This window comes from Antennarius striatus, chromosome 2 (genome assembly GCF_040054535.1).
Source record: "Antennarius striatus isolate MH-2024 chromosome 2, ASM4005453v1, whole genome shotgun sequence".
NCBI lineage: Eukaryota > Metazoa > Chordata > Actinopteri > Lophiiformes > Antennariidae > Antennarius > Antennarius striatus.
This window is the reverse complement of record NC_090777.1, coordinates 5,368,000-5,389,009: the sequence shown is the minus strand read 5'-3', so window position 1 is coordinate 5,389,009 and position 21,010 is coordinate 5,368,000. Positions and strand designations below refer to the sequence as shown.

The 21,010-nt window shown below is 35.0% G+C and overlaps 46 non-coding genes across 46 annotated transcripts; all 46 read right to left on the bottom strand.

Annotated features, from left to right (window-relative positions):
• Window positions 1-226: 226 nt before the first annotated feature.
• On the bottom strand, window positions 227-340 carry LOC137590907 (U5 spliceosomal RNA). The gene has a single exon (XR_011034548.1). It is a non-coding gene; the product is annotated as a U5 spliceosomal RNA (small nuclear RNA).
• Window positions 341-682: 342 nt separating this feature from the next.
• On the bottom strand, window positions 683-796 carry LOC137590702 (U5 spliceosomal RNA). Its single transcript, XR_011034459.1, has one exon. It is a non-coding gene; the product is annotated as a U5 spliceosomal RNA (small nuclear RNA).
• Window positions 797-1,139: 343 nt separating this feature from the next.
• LOC137590995 (U5 spliceosomal RNA) lies at window positions 1,140-1,253 on the bottom strand. The gene has a single exon (XR_011034567.1). It is a non-coding gene; the product is annotated as a U5 spliceosomal RNA (small nuclear RNA).
• Window positions 1,254-1,596: 343 nt separating this feature from the next.
• LOC137590763 (U5 spliceosomal RNA) lies at window positions 1,597-1,710 on the bottom strand. Its single transcript, XR_011034479.1, has one exon. It is a non-coding gene; the product is annotated as a U5 spliceosomal RNA (small nuclear RNA).
• A 341-nt stretch (window positions 1,711-2,051) lies between these two features.
• On the bottom strand, window positions 2,052-2,165 carry LOC137590973 (U5 spliceosomal RNA). Its single transcript, XR_011034564.1, has one exon. It is a non-coding gene; the product is annotated as a U5 spliceosomal RNA (small nuclear RNA).
• A 350-nt stretch (window positions 2,166-2,515) lies between these two features.
• Window positions 2,516-2,629, bottom strand: LOC137590759 (U5 spliceosomal RNA). Its single transcript, XR_011034476.1, has one exon. It is a non-coding gene; the product is annotated as a U5 spliceosomal RNA (small nuclear RNA).
• Window positions 2,630-2,972: 343 nt separating this feature from the next.
• LOC137590794 (U5 spliceosomal RNA) lies at window positions 2,973-3,086 on the bottom strand. Its single transcript, XR_011034493.1, has one exon. It is a non-coding gene; the product is annotated as a U5 spliceosomal RNA (small nuclear RNA).
• A 343-nt stretch (window positions 3,087-3,429) lies between these two features.
• On the bottom strand, window positions 3,430-3,542 carry LOC137590712 (U5 spliceosomal RNA). The gene has a single exon (XR_011034464.1). It is a non-coding gene; the product is annotated as a U5 spliceosomal RNA (small nuclear RNA).
• A 342-nt stretch (window positions 3,543-3,884) lies between these two features.
• On the bottom strand, window positions 3,885-3,998 carry LOC137590965 (U5 spliceosomal RNA). Its single transcript, XR_011034563.1, has one exon. It is a non-coding gene; the product is annotated as a U5 spliceosomal RNA (small nuclear RNA).
• Window positions 3,999-4,348: 350 nt separating this feature from the next.
• LOC137590752 (U5 spliceosomal RNA) lies at window positions 4,349-4,462 on the bottom strand. The gene has a single exon (XR_011034475.1). It is a non-coding gene; the product is annotated as a U5 spliceosomal RNA (small nuclear RNA).
• Window positions 4,463-4,805: 343 nt separating this feature from the next.
• LOC137590788 (U5 spliceosomal RNA) lies at window positions 4,806-4,919 on the bottom strand. Its single transcript, XR_011034488.1, has one exon. It is a non-coding gene; the product is annotated as a U5 spliceosomal RNA (small nuclear RNA).
• A 343-nt stretch (window positions 4,920-5,262) lies between these two features.
• On the bottom strand, window positions 5,263-5,376 carry LOC137589929 (U5 spliceosomal RNA). Its single transcript, XR_011034284.1, has one exon. It is a non-coding gene; the product is annotated as a U5 spliceosomal RNA (small nuclear RNA).
• A 343-nt stretch (window positions 5,377-5,719) lies between these two features.
• Window positions 5,720-5,833, bottom strand: LOC137590487 (U5 spliceosomal RNA). The gene has a single exon (XR_011034406.1). It is a non-coding gene; the product is annotated as a U5 spliceosomal RNA (small nuclear RNA).
• Window positions 5,834-6,176: 343 nt separating this feature from the next.
• LOC137590697 (U5 spliceosomal RNA) lies at window positions 6,177-6,290 on the bottom strand. Its single transcript, XR_011034458.1, has one exon. It is a non-coding gene; the product is annotated as a U5 spliceosomal RNA (small nuclear RNA).
• A 342-nt stretch (window positions 6,291-6,632) lies between these two features.
• LOC137590807 (U5 spliceosomal RNA) lies at window positions 6,633-6,745 on the bottom strand. The gene has a single exon (XR_011034495.1). It is a non-coding gene; the product is annotated as a U5 spliceosomal RNA (small nuclear RNA).
• Window positions 6,746-7,088: 343 nt separating this feature from the next.
• On the bottom strand, window positions 7,089-7,202 carry LOC137590762 (U5 spliceosomal RNA). Its single transcript, XR_011034478.1, has one exon. It is a non-coding gene; the product is annotated as a U5 spliceosomal RNA (small nuclear RNA).
• Window positions 7,203-7,545: 343 nt separating this feature from the next.
• LOC137590480 (U5 spliceosomal RNA) lies at window positions 7,546-7,659 on the bottom strand. The gene has a single exon (XR_011034405.1). It is a non-coding gene; the product is annotated as a U5 spliceosomal RNA (small nuclear RNA).
• A 343-nt stretch (window positions 7,660-8,002) lies between these two features.
• LOC137589918 (U5 spliceosomal RNA) lies at window positions 8,003-8,116 on the bottom strand. Its single transcript, XR_011034283.1, has one exon. It is a non-coding gene; the product is annotated as a U5 spliceosomal RNA (small nuclear RNA).
• Window positions 8,117-8,459: 343 nt separating this feature from the next.
• LOC137590353 (U5 spliceosomal RNA) lies at window positions 8,460-8,573 on the bottom strand. The gene has a single exon (XR_011034374.1). It is a non-coding gene; the product is annotated as a U5 spliceosomal RNA (small nuclear RNA).
• A 343-nt stretch (window positions 8,574-8,916) lies between these two features.
• LOC137590877 (U5 spliceosomal RNA) lies at window positions 8,917-9,030 on the bottom strand. Its single transcript, XR_011034539.1, has one exon. It is a non-coding gene; the product is annotated as a U5 spliceosomal RNA (small nuclear RNA).
• A 343-nt stretch (window positions 9,031-9,373) lies between these two features.
• On the bottom strand, window positions 9,374-9,487 carry LOC137591041 (U5 spliceosomal RNA). Its single transcript, XR_011034590.1, has one exon. It is a non-coding gene; the product is annotated as a U5 spliceosomal RNA (small nuclear RNA).
• A 343-nt stretch (window positions 9,488-9,830) lies between these two features.
• Window positions 9,831-9,944, bottom strand: LOC137589907 (U5 spliceosomal RNA). Its single transcript, XR_011034282.1, has one exon. It is a non-coding gene; the product is annotated as a U5 spliceosomal RNA (small nuclear RNA).
• A 343-nt stretch (window positions 9,945-10,287) lies between these two features.
• On the bottom strand, window positions 10,288-10,401 carry LOC137590784 (U5 spliceosomal RNA). Its single transcript, XR_011034487.1, has one exon. It is a non-coding gene; the product is annotated as a U5 spliceosomal RNA (small nuclear RNA).
• Window positions 10,402-10,744: 343 nt separating this feature from the next.
• On the bottom strand, window positions 10,745-10,858 carry LOC137590473 (U5 spliceosomal RNA). Its single transcript, XR_011034404.1, has one exon. It is a non-coding gene; the product is annotated as a U5 spliceosomal RNA (small nuclear RNA).
• A 343-nt stretch (window positions 10,859-11,201) lies between these two features.
• On the bottom strand, window positions 11,202-11,315 carry LOC137590761 (U5 spliceosomal RNA). The gene has a single exon (XR_011034477.1). It is a non-coding gene; the product is annotated as a U5 spliceosomal RNA (small nuclear RNA).
• A 343-nt stretch (window positions 11,316-11,658) lies between these two features.
• LOC137590810 (U5 spliceosomal RNA) lies at window positions 11,659-11,771 on the bottom strand. The gene has a single exon (XR_011034501.1). It is a non-coding gene; the product is annotated as a U5 spliceosomal RNA (small nuclear RNA).
• A 342-nt stretch (window positions 11,772-12,113) lies between these two features.
• Window positions 12,114-12,227, bottom strand: LOC137589896 (U5 spliceosomal RNA). Its single transcript, XR_011034281.1, has one exon. It is a non-coding gene; the product is annotated as a U5 spliceosomal RNA (small nuclear RNA).
• A 343-nt stretch (window positions 12,228-12,570) lies between these two features.
• Window positions 12,571-12,684, bottom strand: LOC137590872 (U5 spliceosomal RNA). Its single transcript, XR_011034537.1, has one exon. It is a non-coding gene; the product is annotated as a U5 spliceosomal RNA (small nuclear RNA).
• A 343-nt stretch (window positions 12,685-13,027) lies between these two features.
• On the bottom strand, window positions 13,028-13,141 carry LOC137591052 (U5 spliceosomal RNA). The gene has a single exon (XR_011034591.1). It is a non-coding gene; the product is annotated as a U5 spliceosomal RNA (small nuclear RNA).
• A 343-nt stretch (window positions 13,142-13,484) lies between these two features.
• On the bottom strand, window positions 13,485-13,598 carry LOC137589885 (U5 spliceosomal RNA). Its single transcript, XR_011034280.1, has one exon. It is a non-coding gene; the product is annotated as a U5 spliceosomal RNA (small nuclear RNA).
• A 341-nt stretch (window positions 13,599-13,939) lies between these two features.
• LOC137590936 (U5 spliceosomal RNA) lies at window positions 13,940-14,051 on the bottom strand. The gene has a single exon (XR_011034556.1). It is a non-coding gene; the product is annotated as a U5 spliceosomal RNA (small nuclear RNA).
• A 350-nt stretch (window positions 14,052-14,401) lies between these two features.
• LOC137590904 (U5 spliceosomal RNA) lies at window positions 14,402-14,515 on the bottom strand. Its single transcript, XR_011034546.1, has one exon. It is a non-coding gene; the product is annotated as a U5 spliceosomal RNA (small nuclear RNA).
• Window positions 14,516-14,857: 342 nt separating this feature from the next.
• LOC137589874 (U5 spliceosomal RNA) lies at window positions 14,858-14,971 on the bottom strand. The gene has a single exon (XR_011034279.1). It is a non-coding gene; the product is annotated as a U5 spliceosomal RNA (small nuclear RNA).
• A 343-nt stretch (window positions 14,972-15,314) lies between these two features.
• On the bottom strand, window positions 15,315-15,428 carry LOC137589863 (U5 spliceosomal RNA). The gene has a single exon (XR_011034278.1). It is a non-coding gene; the product is annotated as a U5 spliceosomal RNA (small nuclear RNA).
• A 341-nt stretch (window positions 15,429-15,769) lies between these two features.
• LOC137590857 (U5 spliceosomal RNA) lies at window positions 15,770-15,881 on the bottom strand. Its single transcript, XR_011034530.1, has one exon. It is a non-coding gene; the product is annotated as a U5 spliceosomal RNA (small nuclear RNA).
• A 352-nt stretch (window positions 15,882-16,233) lies between these two features.
• Window positions 16,234-16,347, bottom strand: LOC137589852 (U5 spliceosomal RNA). Its single transcript, XR_011034277.1, has one exon. It is a non-coding gene; the product is annotated as a U5 spliceosomal RNA (small nuclear RNA).
• Window positions 16,348-16,690: 343 nt separating this feature from the next.
• On the bottom strand, window positions 16,691-16,804 carry LOC137589841 (U5 spliceosomal RNA). Its single transcript, XR_011034276.1, has one exon. It is a non-coding gene; the product is annotated as a U5 spliceosomal RNA (small nuclear RNA).
• A 341-nt stretch (window positions 16,805-17,145) lies between these two features.
• Window positions 17,146-17,257, bottom strand: LOC137590896 (U5 spliceosomal RNA). The gene has a single exon (XR_011034544.1). It is a non-coding gene; the product is annotated as a U5 spliceosomal RNA (small nuclear RNA).
• A 352-nt stretch (window positions 17,258-17,609) lies between these two features.
• LOC137589830 (U5 spliceosomal RNA) lies at window positions 17,610-17,723 on the bottom strand. The gene has a single exon (XR_011034275.1). It is a non-coding gene; the product is annotated as a U5 spliceosomal RNA (small nuclear RNA).
• Window positions 17,724-18,065: 342 nt separating this feature from the next.
• Window positions 18,066-18,179, bottom strand: LOC137589808 (U5 spliceosomal RNA). The gene has a single exon (XR_011034273.1). It is a non-coding gene; the product is annotated as a U5 spliceosomal RNA (small nuclear RNA).
• Window positions 18,180-18,522: 343 nt separating this feature from the next.
• Window positions 18,523-18,636, bottom strand: LOC137589797 (U5 spliceosomal RNA). Its single transcript, XR_011034272.1, has one exon. It is a non-coding gene; the product is annotated as a U5 spliceosomal RNA (small nuclear RNA).
• Window positions 18,637-18,977: 341 nt separating this feature from the next.
• On the bottom strand, window positions 18,978-19,089 carry LOC137590854 (U5 spliceosomal RNA). The gene has a single exon (XR_011034525.1). It is a non-coding gene; the product is annotated as a U5 spliceosomal RNA (small nuclear RNA).
• A 352-nt stretch (window positions 19,090-19,441) lies between these two features.
• LOC137589786 (U5 spliceosomal RNA) lies at window positions 19,442-19,555 on the bottom strand. The gene has a single exon (XR_011034271.1). It is a non-coding gene; the product is annotated as a U5 spliceosomal RNA (small nuclear RNA).
• Window positions 19,556-19,898: 343 nt separating this feature from the next.
• LOC137590812 (U5 spliceosomal RNA) lies at window positions 19,899-20,012 on the bottom strand. The gene has a single exon (XR_011034510.1). It is a non-coding gene; the product is annotated as a U5 spliceosomal RNA (small nuclear RNA).
• Window positions 20,013-20,353: 341 nt separating this feature from the next.
• Window positions 20,354-20,465, bottom strand: LOC137590890 (U5 spliceosomal RNA). Its single transcript, XR_011034542.1, has one exon. It is a non-coding gene; the product is annotated as a U5 spliceosomal RNA (small nuclear RNA).
• Window positions 20,466-20,817: 352 nt separating this feature from the next.
• On the bottom strand, window positions 20,818-20,931 carry LOC137591008 (U5 spliceosomal RNA). The gene has a single exon (XR_011034570.1). It is a non-coding gene; the product is annotated as a U5 spliceosomal RNA (small nuclear RNA).
• Window positions 20,932-21,010: the final 79 nt, after the last annotated feature.

Genomic DNA, 21,010 nt, shown 5'->3' with positions numbered 1-21,010 from the left:
ACAGATTAAATATGTAAATTAGGTAAAATTAATGGGCTTTATTTAATCTTGAGTAGTTTTTGAGATCAAATAAACCCCACCTCTGAGCTTCAACAAAATTAATCTTGCACATATATTTTCATTTTAGTTTAATGACAGAGGTTGACATTTGACATTGCAATGTGCCGTGTTGTTGAAGAAGCTGAACAAAAACAGGGCTTAAAATCTTTTATATTACACATTCAGGTGAGCTGTTTTCACAGAGCAGCAAAAAATTGAGTAAAACTCTTGCTGTCCCACTCCACGGAAATCTTTAGTAAAAGGCGAAAGATTTATACGATCTGAAGTGAAACAAGAGTGATCTATTTTCTATGTACAAGTCACATCTACTCCCTTACGGACAACAACACTTTTAAGTCCTGGTTCATCTTGAAAGCATGTTAAAACAAACAAATCTCTTTACGCTCAACACAGAAGAAACAACAGAATAAATATGTACATTAGGTAAAATTAATGGGCTTTATTTAATCTTGAGTAGTTTTTGAGATCAAATAAACCCCACCTCTGAGCTTCAACAAAAGAAATCTTGCACATATATTTTCATTTTTGTTAAAGGACAGAGGTTGACATTGCAATGTGCCGTGTTGTTGAAGAAGCTGAACAAAAACAGGGCTTAAAATCTTTGATATTACACATTCAGGTGAGCTCTGTTTTCACAGAGCAGCAAAAAATTGAGTAAAACTCTTGCTGTCCCACTCCACGGAAATCTTTAGTAAAAGGCGAAAGATTTATACGATCTGTAGTGAAACAAGAGTGATCTATTTTCTATGTACAAGTCACATCTACCCCCTTACGGACAACAACACTTTAAGTCCTGGTTCATCTTGAAAGCATGTTAAAACAAACAAATCTCTTTGCGCTCAACTGACAGAAGAAACAACAGAATAAATATGTACATTAGGTAAAATTAATCGGGTTTATTTAATCTTGAGTAGTTTTTGAGATCAAATAAACCCCACCTCTGAGCTTCAACAAAAGTAATCTTGCACATATATTTTCATTTTTGTTAAAGGACAGAGGTTGACATTGCAATGTGCCGTGTTGTTGAAGAAGCTCAACAAAAACAGGGCTTAAAATCTTTTATATTACACATTCAGGTGAGCTCTGTTTTCACAGAGCAGGAAAAAATAGAGTAAAACTCTTGCTGTCCCACTCCACGGAAATCTTTAGTAAAAGGCGAAAGATTTATACGATCTGAAGTCAAACAAGAGTGATCAATTTTCTATTTACAAGTCACATCTACCCCCTTACGGACAACAACACTTTAAGTCCTGGTTCATCTTGAAAGCATGTTAAAACAAACAAATCTCTTTGCACTCAACTGACAGAAGAAACAACAGATTAAATATGTACATTAGGTAAAATTAATGGGCTTTATTTAATCTTGAGTAGTTTTTGAGATCAAATAAACCCCACCTCTGAGCTTCAACAAAAGTAATCTTGCACATATATTTTCATTTTTGTTAAAGGACAGAGGTTGACATTGCAATGTGCCGTGATGTTGAAGAAGCTGAACAATTGCGGGGGTTAAAATTTTTCATATTACACATTCAGGTGAGCTCTGTTTTCACAGAGCAGCAAAAAATTGAGTAAAACTCTTGCTGTCCCACTGCACGGAAATCTTTAGTAAAAGGCGAAAGATTTATACGATCTGAAGTGAAACAAGAGTGATCTATTTTCTATGTACAAGTCACATCTACCCCCTTACGGACAACAACACTATTTAGTCCTGGTTCATCTTGAAAGCATGTTAAAACAAACAAATCTCTTTACGCTCAACACAAAAGAAACAACAGAATAAATATGTACATTAGGTAAAATTAATCGGGTTCATTTATTCTCGAGTAGTTTTAGGGACAAATAAATCCCACCTCTGAGCTTCAACAAAAGTAATCTTGCACATATATTTTCATTTTAGTTTAATGACAGAGGTTGACATTGCAATGTGCCGTGTTGTTGAAGAAGCTGAACAACAACAGGGCTAAAAATCTTTTATATTACACATTCAGGTGAGCTCTGTTTTCACAGAGCAGCAAAAAATTGAGTAAAACTATTGATGTCCCACTCCACAGAAATCTTTAGTAAAAGGCGAAAGATTTATACGATCTAAAGTGAAACAAGAGTGATCTATCTTCTAAGTGCAAGTCACACCTACCCCCTTACTGGCAACGACACTTTAAGTCCTGGTTCATCTTGAAAGCATGTTAAAACAAACAAATCTCTTGGCGCCAAATCACAGAAAAAACAACAGATTAAATATGTAAATTAGTTAAAATTAATGGGCTTTATTTAATCTTGAGTAGTTTTTTTGAGATCAAATAAACCCCACCTCTGAGCTTCAACAAAAGTAATCTTGCACATATATTTTCATTTTGATAAAGAACAGAGGTTGACATTTGACATTGCAATGTGCCGTGTTGTTGAAGAAGCTGAACAAAAACAGGGCTTAAAATCTTTTATATTACACATTCAGGTGAGCTCTGTTTTCATAGAGCAGCAAAAAATTGAGTAAAACTCTTGCTGTCCCACTCCACGGAAATCTTTAGTAAAAGGCGAAAGATTTATACGATCTGAAGTGAAACAAGAGTGATCTATTTTCTATGTACAAGTCACATCTACCCCCTTACGGACAACAACACTTTAAGTCCTGGTTCATCTTGAAAGCATGTTAAAACAAACAAATCTCTTTGCGCTCAACTGACAGAAGAAACAACAGATTAAATATGTACATTAGGTAAAATTAATCGGCTTTATTTAATCTCGAGTATTTTTAGAGATCAAATAAACCCCACCTCTGAGCTTCAACAAAAGTAATCTTGCACATATATTTTCATTTTTGTTAAAGGACAGAGGTTGACATTGCAATGTGCCGTGTTGTTGAAGAAGCTCAACAAAAACAGGGCTTAAAATCTTGTATATTACACATTCAGGTGAGCTCTGTTTTCACAGAGCGGCAAAAAATTGAGTAAAACTCTTGCTGTCCCAATCCACGGAAATCTTTAGTAAAAGGCGAAAGATTTATACGATCTGAAGTGAAACAAGAGTGATCTATTTTCTATGTACAAGTCACATCTACCCCCTTTTGGACAACAACACTTTAAGTCCTGGTTCATCTTGAAAGCATGTTAAAACAAACAAATCTCTTTGCACTCAACTGACAGAAGAAACAACAGATTAAATATGTACATTAGGTAAAATTAATGGGCTTTATTTAATCTTGAGTAGTTTTTGAGATCAAATAAACCCCACCTCTGAGCTTCAACAAAAGTAATCTTGCACATATATTTTCATTTTTGTTAAAGGACAGAGGTTGACATTGCAATGTGCCGTGTTGTTGAAGAAGCTGAACAATTGCGGGGGTTAAAATTTTTCATATTACACATTCAGGTGAGCTCTGTTTTCACAGAGCAGCAAAAAATTGAGTAAAACTCTTGCTGTCCCACTCCACGGAAATCTTTAGTAAAAGGCGAAAGATTTATACGATCTGAAGTGAAACAAGAGAGATCTATTTTCTATGTACAAGTCACATCTACCCCCTTACGGACAACAACACTATTTAGTCCTGGTTCATCTTGAAAGCATGTTAAAACAAACAAATCTCTTTACGCTCAACACAAAAGAAACAACAGAATAAATATGTACATTAGGTAAAATTAATCGGGTTCATTTATTCTCGAGTAGTTTTAGGGACAAATAAATCCCACCTCTGAGCTTCAACAAAAGTAATCTTGCACATATATTTTCATTTTAGTTTAATGACAGAGGTTGACATTGCAATGTGCCGTGTTGTTGAAGAAGCTGAACAACAACAGGGCTAAAAATCTTTTATATTACACATTCAGGTGAGCTCTGTTTTCACAGAGCAGCAAAAAATTGAGTAAAACTATTGATGTCCCACTCCACAGAAATCTTTAGTAAAAGGCGAAAGATTTATACGATCTAAAGTGAAACAAGAGTGATCTATCTTCTAAGTGCAAGTCACACCTACCCCCTTACTGGCAACGACACTTTAAGTCCTGGTTCATCTTGAAAGCATGTTAAAACAAACAAATCTCTTGGCGCCAAATCACAGAAAAAACAACAGATTAAATATGTAAATTAGTTAAAATTAATGGGCTTTATTTAATCTTGAGTAGTTTTTTTGAGATCAAATAAACCCCACCTCTGAGCTTCAACAAAAGTAATCTTGCACATATATTTTCATTTTGATAAAGAACAGAGGTTGACATTTGACATTGCAATGTGCCGTGTTGTTGAAGAAGCTGAACAAAAACAGGGCTTAAAATCTTTTATATTACACATTCAGGTGAGCTCTGTTTTCATAGAGCAGCAAAAAATTGAGTAAAACTCTTGCTGTCCCACTCCACGGAAATCTTTAGTAAAAGGCGAAAGATTTATACGATCTGAAGTGAAACAAGAGTGATCTATTTTCTATGTACAAGTCACATCTACCCCCTTACGGACAACAACACTTTAAGTCCTGGTTCATCTTGAAAGCATGTTAAAACAAACAAATCTCTTTGCGCTCAACTGACAGAAGAAACAACAGATTAAATATGTACATTAGGTAAAATTAATCGGCTTTATTTAATCTCGAGTATTTTTAGAGATCAAATAAACCCCACCTCTGAGCTTCAACAAAAGTAATCTTGCACATATATTTTCATTTTTGTTAAAGGACAGAGGTTGACATTGCAATGTGCCGTGTTGTTGAAGAAGCTCAACAAAAACAGGGCTTAAAATCTTGTATATTACACATTCAGGTGAGCTCTGTTTTCACAGAGCGGCAAAAAATTGAGTAAAACTCTTGCTGTCCCAATCCACGGAAATCTTTAGTAAAAGGCGAAAGATTTATACGATCTGAAGTGAAACAAGAGTGATCTATTTTCTATGTACAAGTCACATCTACCCCCTTTTGGACAACAACACTTTAAGTCCTGGTTCATCTTGAAAGCATGTTAAAACAAACAAATCTCTTTGCGCTCAACTGACAGAAGAAACAACTGATTAAATATGTACATTAGGTAAAATTAATCGGGTTTATTAAATCTCGAGTAATTTTAGAGATCAAATAAACCCCACCTCTGACCTCCAACAAAAGTAATCTTGCACATATATTTTCATTTTAGTTTAATGACAGAGGTAGACATTGCAATGTGCCGTGTTGTTGAAGAAGCTGAACAAAAACAGGGCTTAAAATCTTTTATATTACACATTCAGGTGAGCTCTGTTTTCACAGAGCAGCAAAAAATTGAGTAAAACTCTTGCTGTCCCACTCCACGGAAATCTTTAGTAAAAGGCGAAAGATTTATACGATCTGAAGTGAAACAAGAGTGATCTATTTTCTATGTACAAGTCACATCTAAACCCTTACGGACAACAACACTTTAAGTCCTGGTTCATCTTGAAAGCATGTTATAACAAACAAATCTCTTTGCACTCCACTGACAGAAGAAACAACAGATTAAATATGTACATTAGGTAAAATTAATCGGCTTTATTTAATCTCGAGTATTTTTAGAGATCAAATAAACCCCACCTCTGAGCTTCAACAAAAGTAATCTTGCACATATATTTTCATTTTTGTTAAAGGACAGAGGTTGACATTGCAATGTGCCGTGTTGTTGAAGAAGCTCAACAAAAACAGGGCTTAAAATCTTGAATATTGCACATTCAGGTGAGCTCTGTTTTCACAGAGCGGCAAAAAATTGAGTAAAACTCTTGCTGTCCCACTCCACGGAAATCTTTAGTAAAAGGCGAAAGATTTATACGATCTGAAGTGAAACAAGAGTGATCTATTTTCTATGTACAAGTCACATCTACCCCCTTATGGACAACAACACTTTAAGTCCTGGTTCATCTTGAAAGCATGTTAAAACAAACAAATCTCTTTGCGCTCAACTGACAGAAGAAACAACAGATTAAATATGTACATTAGGTAAAATTAATTGTCTTTATTTAATCTCGAGTAGTTTTAGAGATCAAATAAACCCCACCTCTGAGCTTCAACAAAAGTAATCTTGCACATATATTTTCATTTTTGTTAAAGGACAGAAGTAGAAATTGCAATGTTCCGTGTTGTTGAAGAAGCTGAACAAAAACAGGGCTTAAGATCTTTTATATTACACATTCAGGTGAGCTCTGTTTTCACAGAGCAGCAAAAAATTGAGTAAAACTCTTGCTGTCCCACTCCACGGAAATCTTTAGTAAAAGGCGAAAGATTTATACGATCTGTAGTGAAACAAGAGTGATCTATTTTCTATGTACAAGTCACATCTACCCCCTTACGGACAACAACACTTTAAGTCCTGGTTCATCTTGAAAGCATGTTAAAACAAACAAATCTCTTTGCGCTCAACTGACAGAAGAAACAACAGATTAAATATGTACATTAGGTAAAATTAATCGGCTTTATTTAATCTCGAGTAGTTTTAGGGACAAATAAACCCCACCTCTGAGCTTCAACAAAAGTAATCTTGCACATATATTTTCATTTTAGTTTAATGACAGAGGTAGACATTGCAATGTGCCGTGTTGTTGAAGAAGCTGAACAAAAACAGGGCTTAAAATCTTTTATGTTACACATTCAGGTGAGCTCTGTTTTCACAGAGCAGCAAAAAATTGAGTAAAACTCTTGCTGTCCCACTCCACGGAAATCTTTAGTAAAAGGCGAAAGATTTATACGATCTGAAGTGTAACAAGAGATCTATTTTCTATATACAAGTCACATCTACCCCCTTACGGACAACAACACTTTAAGTCCTGGTTCATCTTGAAAGCATGTTAAAACAAACAAATCTCTTTGCGCTCGACTGACAGAAGAAACAACAGATTAAATACGTACATTAGGTAAAATTAATCGGGTTTATTTAATCTCAAGTATTTTTTAGAGATCAAATAAACCCCACCTCTGAGCTTCAACAAAAGTAATCTTGCACATATATTTTCATTTTTGTTAAAGGACAGAGGTTGACATTGCAATGTGCCGTGTTGTTGAAGAAGCTGAACAAAAACAGGGCTCAAGATGTTTTATATTACACATTCAGGTGAGCTCTGTTTTCACAGAGCAGCAAAAAATTGAGTAAAACTCTTGCTGTCCCACTGCACGGAAATCTTTAGTAAAAGGCGAAAGATTTATACGATCTGAAGTGAAACAAGAGTGATCTATTTTCTATGTACAAGTCACATCTAAACCCTTACGGACAACAACACTTTAAGTCCTGGTTCATCTTGAAAGCATGTTAAAACAAACAAATCTCTTTGCGCTCAACTGACAGAAGAAACAACAGATTATATATGTACATTAGGTAAAATTAATCGGGTTTATTTAATCTCGAGTAATTTTAGAGATCAAATAAACCCCACCTCTGACCTCCAACAAAAGTAATCTTGCACATATATTTTCATTTTTGTTAAAGGACAGAGGTTGACATTGCAATGTGCCGTGTTGTTGAAGAAGCTCAACAAAAACAGGGCTCAAAATCTTTTATATTACACATTCAGGTGAGCTCTGTTTTCACAGAGCGGCAAAAAATTGAGTAAAACTCTTGCTGTCCCACTCCACGGAAATCTTTAGTAAAAGGCGAAAGATTTATACGATCTGAAGTGAAACAAGAGTGATCTATTTTCTATGTACAAGTCACATCTACCCCCTTATGGACAACAACACTTTAAGTCCTGGTTCATCTTGAAAGCATGTTAAAACAAACAAATCTCTTTGCGCTCAACTGACAGAAGAAACAACAGATTAAATATGTACATTAGGTAAAATTAATCGGCTTTATTTAATCTCGAGTAGTTTTAGAGATCAAATAAACCCCACCCTTGACCTCCTAAAAAAGTAATCTTGCACATATATTTTCATTTTTGTTAAAGGACAGAAGTAGAAATTGCAATGTGCCGTGTTGTTGAAGAAGCTGAACAAAAACAGGGCTTAAGATCTTTTATATTACACATTCAGGTGAGCTCTGTTTTCACAGAGCAGCAAAAAATTGAGTAAAACTCTTGCTGTCCCACTCCACGGAAATCTTTAGTAAAAGGCGAAAGATTTATACGATCTGAAGTGAAACAAGAGTGATCTATTTTCTATGTACAAGTCACATCTACCCCCTTACGGACAACAACACTTTAAGTCCTGGTTCATCTTGAAAGCATGTTAAAACAAACAAATCTCTTTGCGCTCAACTGACAGAAGAAACAACAGATTAAATATGTACATTAGGTAAAATTAATCGGCTTTATTTAATCTCGAGTAATTTTAGAGATCAAATAAACCCCACCTCTGACCTCCAACAAAAGTAATCTTGCACATATATTTTCATTTTAGTTTAATGACAGAGGTAGACATTGCAATGTGCCGTGTTGTTGAAGAAGCTGAACAAAAACAGGGCTTAAAATCTTTTATATTACACATTCAGGTGAGCTCTGTTTTCACAGAGCAGCAAAAAATTGAGTAAAACTCTTGCTGTCCCACTCCACGGAAATCTTTAGTAAAAGGCAAAAGATTTATACGATCTGAAGTGAAACAAGAGTGATCTATTTTCTATGTACAAGTCACATCTAAACCCTTACGGACAACAACACTTTAAGTCCTGGTTCATCTTGAAAGCATGTTAAAACAAACAAATCTCTTTGCACTCCACTGACAGAAGAAACAACAGATTAAATATGTACATTAGGTAAAATTAATCGGCTTTATTTAATCTCGAGTATTTTTAGAGATCAAATAAACCCCACGTCTGAGCTTCAACAAAAGTAATCTTGCACATATATTTTCATTTTTGTTAAAGGACAGAGGTTGACATTGCAATGTGCCGTGTTGTTGAAGAAGCTGAACAAAAACAGGGCTTAAAATCTTTTATATTACACATTCAGGTGAGCTCTTTTTTCACAGAGCAGCAAAAAATTGAGTAAAACTCTTGCTGTCCCACTCCACGGAAATCTTTAGTAAAAGGCGAAAGATTTATACGATCCGAAGTGAAACAAGAGTGATCTATTTTCTATTTACAAGTCACATCTACCCCCTTACGGACAACAACACTTTAAGTCCTGGTTCATCTTGAAAGCATGTTAAAACAAACAAATCTGTTTGCGCTCAACTGACAGAAGAAACAACAGAATAAATATGTACATTAGGTAAAATTAATCGGGTTTATTTAATCTCGAGTAATTTTAGAGATCAAATGAACCCCATCTCTGAGCTTCAACAAAAGTAATCTTGCACATATATTTTCACTTTTGTTAAAGGACAGAGGTTGACATTGCAATGTGCCGTGTTGTTGAAGAAGCTGAACAATTGCGGGGGTTAAAATTTTTCATATTACACATTCAGGTGAGCTCTGATTTCACAGAGAAGTAAAAAATTGAGTAAAACTCTTGCTGTCCCACTCCACGGAAATCTTTAGTAAAAGGCGAAAGATTTATACGATCTGAAGTCAATCAAGAGTGATCAATTTTCTATGTACAAGTCACATCTACCCCCTTACGGACAACAACACTTTAAGTCCTGGTTCATCTTGAAAGCATGTTAAAACAAACAAATCTCTTTGCACTCAACTGACAGAAGAAACAACAGATTAGATATGTACATTAGGTAAAATTAATGGGCTTTATTTAATCTTGAGTAGTTTTTGAGATCAAATAAACCCCACCTCTGAGCTTCAACAAAAGTAATCTTGCACATATATTTTCATTTTTGTTAAAGGACAGAGGTTGACATTGCAATGTGCCGTGTTGTTGAAGAAGCTGAACAATTGCGGGGGTTAAAATTTTTCATATTACACATTCAGGTGAGCTCTGTTTTCACAGAGCAGCAAAAAATTGAGTAAAACTCTTGCTGTCCCACTCCACGGAAATCTTTAGTAAAAGGCGAAAGATTTATACGATCTGAAGTGAAACAAGAGTGATCTATTTTCTATGTACAAGTCACATCTACCCCCTTACGGACAACAACACTTTAAGTCCTGGTTCATCTTGAAAGCATGTTAAAACAAACAAATCTCTTTGCGCTCAACTGACAGAAGAAACAACAGATTAAATATGTACATTAGGTAAAATTAATCGGCTTTATTTAATCTCGAGTATTTTTAGAGATCAAATAAACCCCACCTCTGAGCTTCAACAAAAGTAATCTTGCACATATATTTTCATTTTTGTTAAAGGACAGAGGTTGACATTGCAATGTGCCGTGTTGTTGAAGAAGCTCAACAAAAACAGGGCTTAAAATCTTGTATATTACACATTCAGGTGAGCTCTGTTTTCACAGAGCGGCAAAAAATTGAGTAAAACTCTTGCTGTCCCAATCCACGGAAATCTTTAGTAAAAGGCGAAAGATTTATACGATCTGAAGTGAAACAAGAGTGATCTATTTTCTATGTACAAGTCACATCTAAACCCTTACGGACAACAACACTTTAAGTCCTGGTTCATCTTGAAAGCATGTTAAAACAAACAAATCTCTTTGCACTCCACTGACAGAAGAAACAACAGATTAAATATGTACATTAGGTAAAATTAATCGGCTTTATTTAATCTCGAGTATTTTTAGAGATCAAATAAACCCCACCTCTGAGCTTCAACAAAAGTAATCTTGCACATATATTTTCATTTTTGTTAAAGGACAGAGGTTGACATTGCAATGTGCCGTGTTGTTGAAGAAGCTCAACAAAAACAGGGCTTAAAATCTTGTATATTACACATTCAGGTGAGCTCTGTTTTCACAGAGCGGCAAAAAATTGAGTAAAACTCTTGCTGTCCCACTCCACGGAAATCTTTAGTAAAAGGCGAAAGATTTATACGATCTGAAGTGAAACAAGAGTGATCTATTTTCTATGTACAAGTCACATCTACCCCCTTATGGACAACAACACTTTAAGTCCTGGTTCATCTTGAAAGCATGTTAAAACAAACAAATCTCTTTGCGCTCAACTGACAGAAGAAACAACAGATTAAATATGTACATTAGGTAAAATTAATCGGCTTTATTTAATCTCGAGTAGTTTTAGAGATCAAATAAACCCCACCCTTGACCTCCAACAAAAGTAATCTTGCACATATATTTTCATTTTAGTTTAATGACAGAGGTAGACATTGCAATGTGCCGTGTTGTTGAAGAAGCTGAACAAAAACAGGTCTCTAGATGTTTTATATTACACATTCAGGTGAGCTCTGTTTTCACAGAGCAGCAAAAAATTGAGTAAAACTCTTGCTGTCCCACTGCACGGAAATCTTTAGTAAAAGGCGAAAGATTTATACGATCTGAAGTGAAACAAGAGTGATCTATTTTCTATGTACAAGTCACATCTACCCCCTTACGGACAACAACACTTTAAGTCCTGGTTCATCTTGAAAGCATGTTAAAACAAACAAATCTCTTTGCGCTCAACTGACAGAAGAAACAACAGATTAAATATGTACATTAGGTAAAATTAATTGTCTTTATTTAATCTCGAGTAGTTTTAGAGATCAAATAAACCCCACCTCTGAGCTTCAACAAAAGTAATCTTGCACATATATTTTCATTTTAGTTTAATGACAGAGGTAGACATTGCAATGTGCCGTGTTGTTGAAGAAGCTGAACAAAAACAGGGCTTAAAATCTTTTATATTACACATTCAGGTGAGCTCTGTTTTCACAGAGCGGCAAAAAATTGAGTAAAACTCTTGCTGTCCCACTCCACGGAAATCTTTAGTAAAAGGCGAAAGATTTATACGATCTGAAGTGTAACAAGAGATCTATTTTCTATATACAAGTCACATCTACCCCCTTATGGACAACAACACTTTAAGTCCTGGTTCATCTTGAAAGCATGTTAAAACAAACAAATCTCTTTGCGCTCAACTGACAGAAGAAACAACAGATTAAATATGTACATTAGGTAAAATTAATCGGGTTTATTAAATCTCGAGTAATTTTAGAGATCAAATAAACCCCACCTCTGACCTCCAACAAAAGTAATCTTGCACATATATTTTCATTTTAGTTTAATGACAGAGGTAGACATTGCAATGTGCCGTGTTGTTGAAGAAGCTGAACAAAAACAGGGCTTAAAATCTTTTATATTACACATTCAGGTGAGCTCTGTTTTCACAGAGCAGCAAAAAATTGAGTAAAACTCTTGCTGTCCCACTCCACGGAAATCTTTAGTAAAAGGCGAAAGATTTATACGATCTGAAGTGAAACAAGAGTGATCTATTTTCTATGTACAAGTCACATCTAAACCCTTACGGACAACAACACTTTAAGTCCTGGTTCATCTTGAAAGCATGTTAAAACAAACAAATCTCTTTGCACTCCACTGACAGAAGAAACAACAGATTATATATGTACATTAGGTAAAATTAATCGGCTTTATTTAATCTCGAGTAGTTTTAGAGATCAAATAAACCCCACCCTTGACCTCCAACAAAAGTAATCTTGCACATATATTTTCATTTTAGTTTAATGACAGAGGTAGACATTGCAATGTGCCGTGTTGTTGAAGAAGCTGAACAAAAACAGGGCTTAAAATCTTTTATATTACACATTCAGGTGAGCTCTTTTTTCACAGAGCAGCAAAAAATTGAGTAAAACTCTTGCTGTCCCACTCCACGGAAATCTTTAGTAAAAGGCGAAAGATTTATACGATCCGAAGTGAAACAAGAGTGATCTATTTTCTATTTACAAGTCACATCTACCCCCTTACGGACAACAACACTTTAAGTCCTGGTTCATCTTGAAAGCATGTTAAAACAAACAAATCTCTTTGCGCTCAACTGACAGAAGAAACAACAGAATAAATATGTACATTAGGTAAAATTAATCGGGTTTATTTAATCTCGAGTAATTTTAGAGATCAAATGAACCCCATCTCTGAGCTTCAACAAAAGTAATCTTGCACATATATTTTCACTTTTGTTAAAGGACAGAGGTTGACATTGCAATGTGCCGTGTTGTTGAAGAAGCTGAACAATTGCGGGGGTTAAAATTTTTCATATTACACATTCAGGTGAGCTCTGATTTCACAGAGAAGTAAAAAATTGAGTAAAACTCTTGCTGTCCCACTCCACGGAAATCTTTAGTAAAAGGCAAAAGATTTATACGATCTGAAGTCAATCAAGAGTGATCAATTTTCTATGTACAAGTCACATCTACCCCCTTACGGACAACAACACTTTAAGTCCTGGTTCATCTTGAAAGCATGTTAAAACAAACAAATCTCTTTGCACTCAACTGACAGAAGAAACAACAGATTAGATATGTACATTAGGTAAAATTAATGGGCTTTATTTAATCTTGAGTAGTTTTTGAGATCAAATAAACCCCACCTCTGAGCTTCAACAAAAGTAATCTTGCACATATATTTTCATTTTTGTTAAAGGACAGAGGTTGACATTGCAATGTGCCGTGTTGTTGAAGAAGCTGAACAATTGCGGGGGTTAAAATTTTTCATATTACACATTCAGGTGAGCTCTGTTTTCACAGAGCAGCAAAAAATTGAGTAAAACTCTTGCTGTCCCACTCCACGGAAATCTTTAGTAAAAGGCGAAAGATTTATACGATCTGAAGTGAAACAAGAGTGATCTATTTTCTATGTACAAGTCACATCTACCCCCTTACGGACAACAACACTATTTAGTCCTGGTTCATCTTGAAAGCATGTTAAAACAAACAAATCTCTTTACGCTCAACACAAAAGAAACAACAGAATAAATATGTACATTAGGTAAAATTAATCGGGTTTATTTAATCTCGAGTAGTTTTAGGGACAAATAAATCCCACCTCTGAGCTTCAACAAAAGTAATCTTGCACATATATTTTCATTTTAGTTTAATGACAGAGGTAGACATTGCAATGTGCCGTGTTGTTGAAGAGGTTGAACAAAAACAGGGCTTAAAATCTTTTATATTACACATTCAGGTGAGCTCTGTTTTCACAGAGCAGCAAAAAATTGAGTAAAACTCTTGATGTCCCACTCCACAGAAATCTTTAGTAAAAGGCGAAAGATTTATACGATCTGTAGTGAAACAGAAGTGATCTATCTTCTAAGTGCAAGTCACACCTACCCCCTTACTGGCAACGACACTTTAAGTCCTGGTTCATCTTGAAAGCATGTTAAAACAAACAAATCTCTTTGCGCCAAATCACAGAAAAAACAACAGATTAAATATGTAAATTAGGTAAAATTAATGGGCTTTATTTAATCTTGAGTAGTTTTTTTGAGATCAAATAAACCCCACCTCTGAGCTTCAACAAAAGTAATCTTGCACATATATTTTCATTTTGATAAAGAACAGAGGTTGACATTTGACATTGCAATGTGCCGTGTTGTTGAAGAAGCTGAACAAAAACAGGGCTTAAAATCTTTTATATTACACATTCAGGTGAGCTGTTTTCACAGAGCAGCAAAAAATTGAGTAAAACTCTTGCTGTCCCACTCCACGGAAATCTTTAGTAAAAGGCGAAAGATTTATACGATCTGAAGTGAAACAAGAGTGATCAATTTCCTATGTACAATTCACATCTACCCCCTTACGGACAACAACACTTTTAAGTCCTGGTTCATCTTGAAAGCATGTTAAAACAAACAAATCTCTTTACGCTCAACACAAAAGAAACAACAGAATAAATATGTACATTAGGTAAAATTAATGGGCTTTATTTAATCTTGAGTAGTTTTTGAGATCAAATAAACCCCACCTCTGAGCTTCAACAAAAGAAATCTTGCACATATATTTTCATTTTTGTTAAAGGACAGAGGTTGACATTGCAATGTGCCGTGTTGTTGAAGAAGCTGAACAATTGCGGGGGTTAAAATTTTTCATATTACACATTCAGGTGAGCTCTGTTTTCACAGAGCAGCAAAAAATTGAGTAAAACTCTTGCTGTCCCACTCCACGGAAATCTTTAGTAAAAGGCGAAAGATTTATACGATCTGAAGTGAAACAAGAGTGATCAATTTTCTATGTACAATTCACATCTACCCCCTTACGGACAACAACACTTTAAGTCCTGGTTCATCTTGAAAGCATGTTAAAACAAACAAATCTCTTTGCACTCAACTGACAGAAGAAACAACAGAATAAATATGTACATTAGGTAAAATTAATCGGGTTTATTTAATCTTGAGTAGTTTTTGAGATCAAATAAACCCCACCTCTGAGCTTCAACAAAAGTAATCTTGCACATATATTTTCATTTTTGTTAAAGGACAGAGGTTGACATTGCAATGTGCCGTGTTGTTGAAGAAGCTGAACAAAAACAGGGCTTAAAATCTTTTATATTACACATTCAGGTGAGCTCTGTTTTCACAGAGCAGCAAAAAATTGAGTAAAACTCTTGCTGTCCCACTCCACGGAAATCTTTAGTAAAAGGCGAAAGATTTATACGATCTGAAGTGAAACAAGAGTGATCTATTTTCTATGTACAAGTCACATCTACCCCCTTACGGACAACAACACTATTTAGTCCTGGTTCATCTTGAAAGCATGTTAAAACAAACAAATCTCTTTACGCTCAACACAAAAGAAACAACAGAATAAATATGTACATTAGGTAAAATTAATCGGGTTTATTTATTCTCGAGTAGTTTTAGGGACAAATAAATCCCACCTCTGAGCTTCAACAAAAGTAATCTTGCACATATATTTTCATTTTAGTTTAATGACAGAGGTTGACATTGCAATGTGCCGTGTTGTTGAAGAAGCTGAACAACAACAGGGCTAAAAATCTTTTATATTACACATTCAGGTGAGCTCTGTTTTCACAGAGCAGCAAAAAATTGAGTAAAACTCTTGATGTCCCACTCCACAGAAATCTTTAGTAAAAGGCGAAAGATTTATACGATCTGAAGTGAAACAGAAGTGATCTATCTTCTAAGTGCAAGTCACACCTACCCCCTTACTGGCAACGACACTTTAAGTCCTGGTTCATCTTGAAAGCATGTTAAAACAAACAAATCTCTTGGCGCCAAATCACAGAAAAAACAACAGATTAAATATGTAAATTAGTTAAAAATAATGGGCTTTATTTAATCTTGAGTAGTTTTTTTGAGATCAAATAAACCCCACCTCTGAGCTTCAACAAAAGTAATCTTGCACATATATTTTCATTTTGATAAAGAACAGAGGTTGACATTTGACATTGCAATGTGCCGTGTTGTTGAAGAAGCTGAACAAAAACAGGGCTTAAAATCTTTTATATTACACATTCAGGTGAGCTCTGTTTTCACAGAGCAGCAAAAAATTGAGTAAAACTCTTGCTGTCCCACTCCACGGAAATCTTTAGTAAAAGGCGAAAGATTTATACGATCTGAAGTGAAACAAGAGTGATCTATTTTCTATGTACAAGTCACATCTACCCCCTTACGGACAACAACACTTTAAGTCCTGGTTCATCTTGAAAGCATGTTAAAACAAACAAATCTCTTTGCGCTCAACTGACAGAAGAAACAACAGAATAAATATGTACATTAGGTAAAATTAATCGGGTTTATTTAATCTTGAGTAGTTTTTGAGATCAAATAAACCCCACCTCTGAGCTTCAACAAAAGTAATCTTGCACATATATTTTCATTTTTGTTAAAGGACAGAGGTTGACATTGCAATGTGCCGTGTTGTTGAAGAAGCTGAACAAAAACAGGGCTTAAAATCTTTTATATTACACATTCAGGTGAGCTCTGTTTTCACAGAGCAGCAAAAAATTGAGTAAAACTCTTGCTGTCCCACTCCACGGAAATCTTTAGTAAAAGGCGAAAGATTTATACGATCTGAAGTGAAACAAGAGTGATCTATTTTCTATGTACAAGTCACATCTACCCCCTTACGGACAACAACACTATTTAGTCCTGGTTCATCTTGAAAGCATGTTAAAACAAACAAATCTCTTTACGCTCAACACAAAAGAAACAACAGAATAAATATGTACATTAGGTAAAATTAATCGGGTTCATTTATTCTCGAGTAGTTTTAGGGACAAATAAATCCCACCTCTGAGCTTCAACAAAAGTAATCTTGCACATATATTTTCATTTTAGTTTAATGACAGAGGTTGACATTGCAATGTGCCGTGTTGTTGAAGAAGCTGAACAACAACAGGGCTAAAAATCTTTTATATTACACATTCAGGTGAGCTCTGTTTTCACAGAGCAGCAAAAAATTGAGTAAAACTCTTGCTGTCCCACTCCACAGAAATCTTTAGTAAAAGGCGAAAGATTTATACGATCTGAAGTGAAACAGAAGTGATCTATCTTCTAAGTGCAAGTCACACCTACCCCCTTACTGGCAACGACACTTTAAGTCCTGGTTCATCTTGAAAGCATGTTAAAACAAACAAATCTCTTGGCGCCAAATCACAGAAAAAACAACAGATTAAATATGTAAATTAGTTAAAATTAATGGGCTTTATTTAATCTTGAGTAGTTTTTTTGAGATCAAATAAACCCCACCTCTGAGCTTCAACAAAAGTAATCTTGCACATATATTTTCATTTTGATAAAGAACAGAGGTTGACATTTGACATTGCAATGTGCCGTGTTGTTGAAGAAGCTGAACAAAAACAGGGCTTAAAATCTTTTATATTACACATTCAGGTGAGCTCTGTTTTCACAGAGCAGCAAAAAATTGAGTAAAACTCTTGCTGTCCCACTCCACGGAAATCTTTAGTAAAAGGCGAAAGATTTATACGATCTGAAGTGAAACAAGAGTGATCAATTTCCTATGTACAATTCACATCTACCCCCTTACGGACAACAACACTTTTAAGTCCTGGTTCATCTTGAAAGCATGTTAAAACAAACAAATCTCTTTACGCTCAACACAAAAGAAACAACAGAATAAATATGTACATTAGGTAAAATTAATGGGCTTTATTTAATCTTGAGTAGTTTTTGAGATCAAATAAACCCCACCTCTGAGCTTCAACAAAAGAAATCTTGCACATATATTTTCATTTTTGTTAAAGGACAGAGGTTGACATTGCAATGTGCCGTGTTGTTGAAGAAGCTGAACAATTGCGGGGGTTAAAATTTTTCATATTACACATTCAGGTGAGCTCTGTTTTCACAGAGCAGCAAAAAATTGAGTAAAACTCTTGCTGTCCCACTCCACGGAAATCTTTAGTAAAAGGCGAAAGATTTATACGATCTGAAGTGAAACAAGAGTGATCAATTTTCTATGTACAATTCACATCTACCCCTTTACGGACAACAACACTTTAAGTCCTGGTTCATCTTGAAAGCATGTTAAAACAAACAAATCTCTTTGCGCTCAACTGACAGAAGAAACAACAGAATAAATATGTACATTAGGTAAAATTAATCGGGTTTATTTAATCTTGAGTAGTTTTTGAGATCAAATAAACCCCACCTCTGAGCTTCAACAAAAGTAATCTTGCACATATATTTTCATTTTTGTTAAAGGACAGAGGTTGACATTGCAATGTGCCGTGTTGTTGAAGAAGCTGAACAAAAACAGGGCTTAAAATCTTTTATATTACACATTCAGGTGAGCTCTGTTTTCACAGAGCAGCAAAAAATTGAGTAAAACTCTTGCTGTCCCACTCCACGGAAATCTTTAGTAAAAGGCGAAAGATTTATACGATCTGAAGTGAAACAAGAGTGATCTATTTTCTATGTACAAGTCACATCTACCCCCTTACGGACAACAACACTATTTAGTCCTGGTTCATCTTGAAAGCATGTTAAAACAAACAAATCTCTTTACGCTCAACACAAAAGAAACAACAGAATAAATATGTACATTAGGTAAAATTAATCGGGTTTATTTATTCTCGAGTAGTTTTAGGGACAAATAAATCCCACCTCTGAGCTTCAACAAAAGTAATCTTGCACATATATTTTCATTTTAGTTTAATGACAGAGGTTGACATTGCAATGTGCCGTGTTGTTGAAGAAGCTGAACAACAACAGGGCTAAAAATCTTTTATATTACACATTCAGGTGAGCTCTGTTTTCACAGAGCAGCAAAAAATTGAGTAAAACTCTTGATGTCCCACTCCACAGAAATCTTTAGTAAAAGGCGAAAGATTTATACGATCTGAAGTGAAACAGAAGTGATCTATCTTCTAAGTGCAAGTCACACCTACCCCCTTACTGGCAACGACACTTTAAGTCCTGGTTCATCTTGAAAGCATGTTAAAACAAACAAATCTCTTGGCGCCAAATCACAGAAAAAACAACAGATTAAATATGTAAATTAGTTAAAATTAATGGGCTTTATTTAATCTTGAGTAGTTTTTTTGAGATCAAATAAACCCCACCTCTGAGCTTCAACAAAAGTAATCTTGCACATATATTTTCATTTTGATAAAGAACAGAGGTTGACATTTGACATTGCAATGTGCCGTGTTGTTGAAGAAGCTGAACAAAAACAGGGCTTAAAATCTTTTATATTACACATTCAGGTGAGCTCTGTTTTCACAGAGCAGCAAAAAATTGAGTAAAACTCTTGCTGTCCCACTCCACGGAAATCTTTAGTAAAAGGCGAAAGATTTATACGATCTGAAGTGAAACAAGAGTGATCTATTTTCTATGTACAAGTCACATCTACCCCCTTACGGACAACAACACTTTAAGTCCTGGTTCATCTTGAAAGCATGTTAAAACAAACAAATCTCTTTGCGCTCAACTGACAGAAGAAACAACAGAATAAATATGTACATTAGGTAAAATTAATCGGGTTTATTTAATCTTGAGTAGTTTTTGAGATCAAATAAACCCCACCTCTGAGCTTCAACAAAAGTAATCTTGCACATATATTTTCATTTTTGTTAAAGGACAGAGGTTGACATTGCAATGTGCCGTGTTGTTGAAGAAGCTGAACAAAAACAGGGCTTAAAATCTTTTATATTACACATTCAGGTGAGCTCTGTTTTCACAGAGCAGCAAAAAATTGAGTAAAACTGTTGCTGTCCCACTCCACGGAAATCTTTAGTAAAAGGCGAAAGATTTATACGATCTGAAGTGAAACAAGAGTGATCTATTTTCTATGTACAAGTCACATCTACCCCCTTACGGACAACAACACTATTTAGTCCTGGTTCATCTTGAAAGCATGTTAAAACAAACAAATCTCTTTACGCTCAACACAAAAGAAACAACAGAATAAATATGTACATTAGGTAAAATTAATCGGGTTCATTTATTCTCGAGTAGTTTTAGGGACAAATAAATCCCACCTCTGAGCTTCAACAAAAGTAATCTTGCACATATATTTTCATTTTAGTTTAATGACAGAGGTTGACATTGCAATGTGCCGTGTTGTTGAAGAAGCTGAACAACAACAGGGCTAAAAATCTTTTATATTACACATTCAGGTGAGCTCTGTTTTCACAGAGCAGCAAAAAATTGAGTAAAACTCTTGCTGTCCCACTCCACAGAAATCTTTAGTAAAAGGCGAAAGATTTATACGATCTGAAGTGAAACAGAAGTGATCTATCTTCTAAGTGCAAGTCACACCTACCCCCTTACTGGCAACGACACTTTAAGTCCTGGTTCATCTTGAAAGCATGTTAAAACAAACAAATCTCTTGGCGCCAAATCACAGAAAAAACAACAGATTAAATATGTAAATTAGTTAAAATTAATGGGCTTTATTTAATCTTGAGTAGTTTTTTTGAGATCAAATAAACCCCACCTCTGAGCTTCAACAAAAGTAATCTTGCACATATATTTTCATTTTGATAAAGAACAGAGGTTGACATTTGACATTGCAATGTGCCGTGTTGTTGAAGAAGCTGAACAAAATCAGGGCTTAAAATCTTTTATATTACACATTCAGGTGAGCTCTGTTTTCACAGAGCAGCAAAAAATTGAGTAAAACTCTTGCTGTCCCACTCCACGGAAATCTTTAGTCAAACGCGAAAGATTTATACGATCTGAAGTGAAACAAGAGTGATCTATTTTCTATGTACAAGTCACATCTACCCCCTTACGGACAACAACACTTTAAGTCCTGGTTCATCTTGAAAGCATGT